Genomic DNA, 6,913 nt, shown 5'->3' with positions numbered 1-6,913 from the left:
TCCCGGCCCCCTTCCAGCGCCGCAGGCTGAGGGATCGGCAGCGGGGTTGGGACGGGCCCAGTGGGGCTGGCGGCTGTGAGGGGGCGCGGGGGCTGCGAGCGCTGTGGGTTTCCCTGCCCGCCTTGGCTCCTGAAATGCAGCAGTCTTGTGCTTGTTCTTCCCCGGAGCTCTCGAGGTGTTGCTCACACGCCGCCTCTGCAGGGTAGGAAGTGCCTTTGGTAAGTGAAGGGTAGAGATGGAGTGATAAGGAAAAGTGTTCCTGGAGGAAACTGGAAATGCGTCTCCATGACGCTGTGTCAAGGAAGGTTTAGGCTTGATATTAATAGGAAAATAATATGAAAAAGATTATTCACCCCGGGGGTCGTTGGGCACTGGAACAGGTTCCCCAGGGAAGTGGTCGTAGCACCAACCTGACAGAGCTCAAGAAGTGTTTGGACGGTGCTCTCAGGCACATGGTGTGACTCTTGGCATGTGCTGTGCAGGGCCAGGAGATGGACTTCGATGGTCCTTGTGGGTCCCTTCCAGGTCAAAATACCAGGCTGTGTGATGTATCCAGACCATGGAAACAAGGAGTTCAAGGAGTGAAAACTTGACTAGGAATACGAGGAGAGACCTGATACCTAAAAACTGGCAGTACAGCACTTGGAGCTTGTTGTCCTTAAAAACCTCAGAGCTCAGATAAGCACTAAAGCATTTTGTTTTTTAACTAATAAATGAGTGGCCTCTTTCCTTGCCGTGCCCTAACCACCAAGCTACTCTTTGTTTGACACAACTTACATGACATCTTGCTGTGTCGTGTCTATGCCATTGATTCAATCGTTCATGTTTTTGCCATGTTTTCATTCTTTCTCAGGTAGCCTCCTGCTTTTTGCTGTAATGCCAGATCCAAGCCAGATGCAGGTTTTCAGATTCTGCTGTTACTAATGCAGCTGCAGCAGTTAACACCATCAGGCTGTATCATGTCTGCTACCTATAGCAAAGTTTTGCATGTTATATATTGGTTTGCCTACAGCAGTTACTTGAACTTCTGTAGCCATTTTGTCACGTTAAGAATAACAGCAAGTCAGTGCTTTTTAGAGACAAGAAGGAATCCAGGGGTATAATAAATCTTACTTATTCAGCTATACCATTTACTCTTCCAGTGTACAAATGCCTGTCCAGTGTATGAATCCCTGTTCTGCCATTTCAAGATGATAAAAATGGGAGCTTTTAGCTCACTACTTGCTCTCCAGGTACAGGGCAGGTAGCAAACTGCAGGCAACATGAGGGGTTCTGGTAGCCCATGGCCTGCTTTTGCCATGGTCTGTGAATGATGAAAGTGTGGGGGATGGAGGAATATTTTGGTGGGGTCATGGCACAAACATGCAGTCATGCTACAGAATGCACAGCCTTTCCTGTTGTACACCAGTCCCAGTGCCCTGTGCGTCCATACACATTAAACATGGGATACACCAGCATTTCTAGTGATAGGACTGACACACATTCAATGATATCTGACAAAAAAAGTAGAGGCATAGAGTTTGTGTCTCCTTTATAAACTGAATAGCTTATCCCTATGGGAAGTTTAGGCACCAGTGCTGTCTATGTATTCATGAACATCAATATGAAGTTAACAGGACTACGAGCCTACGCCTTTCCCAAAAGAACATGCCTTTGGTGGGGAAATTCTAGGAATTCTAACTGAAAATTGAGAGAACAAGTCTTTCTATCCACAGGTTTGTGTTGGATTTCAGTATTTTTGGTATATCACTCGTCAAACTTTCCAAATTAGTATGCATAAGTAGAATTGTACAAACATTCAAAATTACAAATTTACTCTTCTTATGAGCCAGTGTAGTGCAAGAGGCATATTCATGAATCAGTAATGGCTTGTCACACTCAAAAGAGATCTCAAACCATTGAACGTGGTTTTTTGACTTGCAGGAACCTATTTTTCAGCAGTTTGTATTAAATTGGTTTTCCTTTGTAGATGAGGCCAAGATCTGTTTTCACACTGTGGTTACTGTTACAGCTTGTTCTTTCTAAACATACAAAACCAACTGTTCATTACAGCACACAGCTCGTTAATAATCTCTTACAAAATATGGCAATAAAATATGACCCACTGCGGTGGAATAAAATTCAAAAGATATTTTTCCTTCCTGTAAATTTAGTGCAAGTGGGATTCAGAAGGTCGAATGTACAGATCACCTGATAGGAGGGGTTGAACAGTTGCTCAGTCTCCCTTGAGGATTGATTTGACAGTATCATATATGACACAGTCCATATAATGTTATTGTGGGTGCTCTTGAGAAAGGACACTCACCAAAGAGTGCCACATGTACCTCATCTTCTCTTCCCTTCACATATTGAGTCAAGGAGTAATTTTCAGAGCACAGAAACATGTTGGCCTTCATTTCTCATGTCTGCCAGTTTGACTGTTTGACCAAAAGCTTGCAGGTTATTTCATTAATTTAACTACAGAAGCCAGGAAATTAATAGCAAGAAAGTTAGTATTACTTTGCCAGTTTTCTCATGAACAAAATCAGTGCTAGAAGAGCCCAAAAGGTGTATGTTGGTATGCAGATAAACCAGTGTTGATTCTATAGTGACTGCTCGAGATCTACATAGTCTTACATACTGAAGCTGTGAAAGATGTCTGTAAACTGAGAATTGTGACTGGAGAAGAGCACTTACTTCATCATAACACACATCCATAGTCTCCAACTGTCCAGCAGATCATATTTGCACTAAAAGACCTCAACTAGCCAACTAACAAGCTCACAAAACCTCCACAACAAAACAAAAACCAATGAATGGTTGTGCTGACCCCAGAAGTTTTCCATGAGGATGTTAGAGGGTCTAAGAGCTCAGCAGTCCTTCAGTGGTCTGCTGACTCAGACAAAGGGGGAAGGAGAGCAGCAGTCATCAAGAACAGCAGTCCCTGCAAGTTCGTGGGACAGCACTAGTCACATAAATATTGGCAATTAGCCTGTAAAAGCAAATGTGCCTGTGATGGGGCATGAAACAATGAGCTGTTTTGAAGGGAGAAAACCTAATACACAAAGAAATGTGTATTGTAAGATGGAGGTGACTCTGCCTGGAGAAGATGGAAGTAGGATTTTATGGGTGTGCTGTGAGTATTTGTGTTTGTAAGTTATTGTGGTAACAGTTCTATGAAGGATTTTGATTTTATTTGATTTTTTTTTTCTTGTGGCTGATAATGAAGACAAAACTGCTTGGAATGCTGTATCCATTAACTAAGGAGAACAAGAGCCCCAATTGCTGGAGTGACAAAAGAAAATTAGTGATACCATAGATGTTCAAAGTCTTTTGTTGCAAAAAAAAAAAATCTCTTTGAATTTCTTTTGCCTTGTAGCTCCATGTGATCAGCAATAACAACAAAATCAGAAACAAAATTGCAGAGGTTTCAACTGGGACAACAAGAACGTGAATCCCTACTGTTTTATTGACTCAATTAGCAGTAATTCCACAAGTGTTTTCACAGCAAATAAATATCACTAGTACTCATGGTAAAATGGCCAAATATTTCCATTTTTACTCGGTAAATGAGGGAATTGAGATTCTTACAGACATGGCTGAATTGCTGAAGTGTCAGATTCAGGAAATAATGTCACTTGATCAGATGGCTTTAACTTGTCTTTTTGAGTGCAAAGGGTACCTTTCAGGTTAAAGAATTCCAGACCTCTAAAAGCTTTATCTCAGCGAACCACAAAGAAAAGCCATGCAACGGTACATGTAACTCAGATGCTGAGGAAGGAGACAAAGTGCAGTGATACATTGGAGTCTGTGAAAAATCACTGTAAACTTTGTCGGAAATCCCTGCAGGCCTCCATTGTGCACTTAGCAATCTCACTTTTGAGATTTCCCAAATTTACTGACAAAAAGCTGCGTTAAATTCATCTACTTGGGAACAAAGTTTGAGTTTGATCCTATTTAGGAGGAACTTAGATTTCAAAGACACAATGGTGGATGTTTCTTCAGGATTATACCATAAATCAGTATAAATAGCACAAGAACATAAGGAAGAGCTCTTCAACAGGTTTCCACTTAAGGCTGAATCTTCATGATGTCAGTAAAAACAGTAGTATATTATGACTAGACATTCTATTTCACTTCATTGTTACGACTAAACTTCCTATTTTTATTGTATCCTAATAATGATGTTCCTTCTATTCCATTTTAGTATTCCTATTCATTTAGTCTAATAAATCCCTGCTTCTCTGCAGTACCACTGATCTGGGAAATGTTCCTTTTCATTTCATGAAGACAAGAAAGGACAGAGACAAAGGGAAATGGAAAGTACTATGGTCAAAAGAGCAAAGACTTAGGCAGTCCAATTAGGTCATGTGCAAAGTAACCAGAATTCTAAAATGTCTTCTGAATGTTATTGAGACCTAGATTAGTTTGGGGTGAGTATATTTGGGTTCTTACATTTGGCATAATTTCCAAACATGCTTGGAATGCAGAGCTGTAATGCATATAAAAAATTTCTGTCCCAATTAGAATCATCTTCATATGAATTTCTGTATGATGCTTGTTGGATATATGTGGTCACTGCCTGACACGGGATATTTCCAGGAAAAGTCACTGGATATTGCCAGTCACTGTGTGGGTTTCAGCTGAGGTAATTTTCTTCATGGTGGCTGGTACGGGGCTGTATTTTCTACTTGTGCTGAAAACAGGATTGATAATATAGAGAAGTTTTGTTACTGCTGAGCGGGGCTTACACAGAGCCAAGGCCTTTTCTGCCTTTTGTACTGCCATGCTGGTGAGGCTGGGGCTGCATGGGAGGCTGGGGGGAGACACAGCCAGGACAGGTGACCCCAACAGACCAAAGGGATATTCCAGACCATGGGACATCCTGCTCTGTATATAAAGTGGGGGGAAGAAGGAGGAAGGAGAGCCATTTGGGGTGATGGTGTTTATCTTCCCAAGTAACTGTTAGATGTGATGGGGCCCTGCTCTTCTGGGGATGGCTGAACACCTGCCTGCCCATGGGCAGCAATGAATTAGTTCCTTGTTTTGCTTTGCTTGTGCGCACAGCTTTTGCTTTCCCTGTTAAATTGTCTTTATCTCAACCCGTGAGCTTTCTGGCTTTCACCTTTCTGATTTTCTCTCTGCTCCCAGTGTTTGTGAGGCATAGCGAGCAGGTGGCTATGTGGGGCTTGGCTGCTGGCTGAAAATTGCTGAAAATTAGCAGAATGATCAGAGTGGCAGGAACAAACAGCAAAGTGTAGTAATTTTGTATATTTAATACAGTAATTGTACAATTTATTAACTTAAAAACAAACCAAAACTGAGTGGTGACATGAAGTTACAATCTCATTGTTTTTCATTACAGCTCCTGAGGCCAGGGAAGGAGAAACAGCAGTCTGAGGTGAGACAGCATTGAAAGAAGCACATCAAAAGCTTTTAGAGACCTCTGAGAAGAACTGTTGATGTGTTTAAAAATTGAATATTACCTGCTTCACAACTGTAGTGTTGTTTGAAGCGTGACTTTCCCATTCTGCACATCTTTGCTTAATAGTGAAAATTAAATGTTACACTTAGACATGCTGCTACCTTTTGCCATATATATTTTTCTAAAAGTGCAACAATTCTTCAATGCATGTTTTTATAATTGCAGTATTTGGCCAAGGATGAAAACAATAATCTGATTCCTTATATACATTCGGTGATACGCAAAAATATGATGGATAAAAGGATTTTCTGAGGCCAAAACTAATACCCATATTTGTTCATTCATTGTTTTTTAATTAAGCTCTTTTTTAAGCAGCTGAGCAGCAAAGGTTTTGGTAACTCTAGGAGGATTTTCCTCTAAAGATATTTTATTAATGTAAACCTTTTCTTTGTAGACAGATCTCAAATAGATTTTTGTTGCTTAAGAATATGTTGTTTTAACAGCACATATATATAAAGATTTTAAAGGACTTAAAATATGCTTATTTTAGGCAAATTTTTACTATGATTTAAACAAGGTGAGGAAAACAAATAATATATTCTGATTTTCCAAAGTCTTTGACTCCATACTTGCCTTTATACCAATTCCAACCTTAGTAAATTGTAAAGTGGTGGAACAACCATGAAACTGATAACATAAGTCTTTGCAAAGAAAAATGAAATATTTCTCTCTGATACAGGACATAAAATTGCAGTATTTGAAAAACAATAATTCTAACTATAAGTCATATTCTGCTTTCTCTCTTCAATGAGTGTTAATAGTCTTTCTTAGCATCCAACTACAAAAAAAGTGCTGCTGAAACAACTTTTTATGACAGTGAAATATTTGAAAATGTAACTGATTGATGCACAGCACTCACTTCACTGATTTACGATAGAGCTTTCATATGCACACTCAGATTTTGCAAGCTAAAGGTATACAACAAGCTACTAATTAACTCTGGTTATAAGCTAAGAGAAAACATGTAGTAAAGCAAAAAGAAGAACTCTGAGTTGAAATATGCCAGGTAGACCTGAAACAGGTTGGTGTGGGTTTTTTTGCCAGTTTGTTGTGGGTTTTGTCTTAAGTCTCAGTGAAACAAATGACCTGTAATTTCAGTTACTGTATATATTGTTAAGTATAATTTTTTGTTGTAACTTCCAAAACAAGAAGGGTGTTTGTTGAAACTAAATTTTTTTTAAGTATAAATTAAAGTTTAATTCAGTACAGCTTTAATTTCAATAGAATTAAAAGTGTAGCACAATATAGGTTTTAGTGCTGTCATTATTATAGTTTTAACAACTTGTAATGCAAATTACAGAGTCCAAATCATAAAAGGAAAAGTAAAAATATGTGTATTTTCAGATCTTGAGTAAGACTGCCCTGTCAACAAAGGAAATGTGTCATGTACATGAACAAATGGAATAATTTGTAATAAATCTAAAAGTTGATTATTTAAACTGAACATAG

General features: G+C 39.3%; 1 non-coding gene across 1 annotated transcript; it reads left to right on the top strand.

Annotated features, from left to right (window-relative positions):
• The first annotated feature begins 5,633 nt into the window (after positions 1-5,633).
• On the top strand, positions 5,634-5,721 carry LOC115947955. The gene has a single exon (XR_004081813.1). It is a non-coding gene; the product is annotated as a small nucleolar RNA SNORD93 (small nucleolar RNA).
• The last annotated feature ends 1,192 nt before the right edge of the window (positions 5,722-6,913 follow it).

Source organism: Geospiza fortis, unplaced genomic scaffold, assembly GCF_000277835.1.
Source record: "Geospiza fortis unplaced genomic scaffold, GeoFor_1.0 scaffold95, whole genome shotgun sequence".
In the NCBI taxonomy this organism is placed as follows: Eukaryota; Metazoa; Chordata; class Aves; order Passeriformes; family Thraupidae; genus Geospiza; species Geospiza fortis.
The sequence above is the reverse complement of the archived record's forward strand: the minus strand, read 5'-3'. Positions and strand labels throughout refer to the sequence as shown.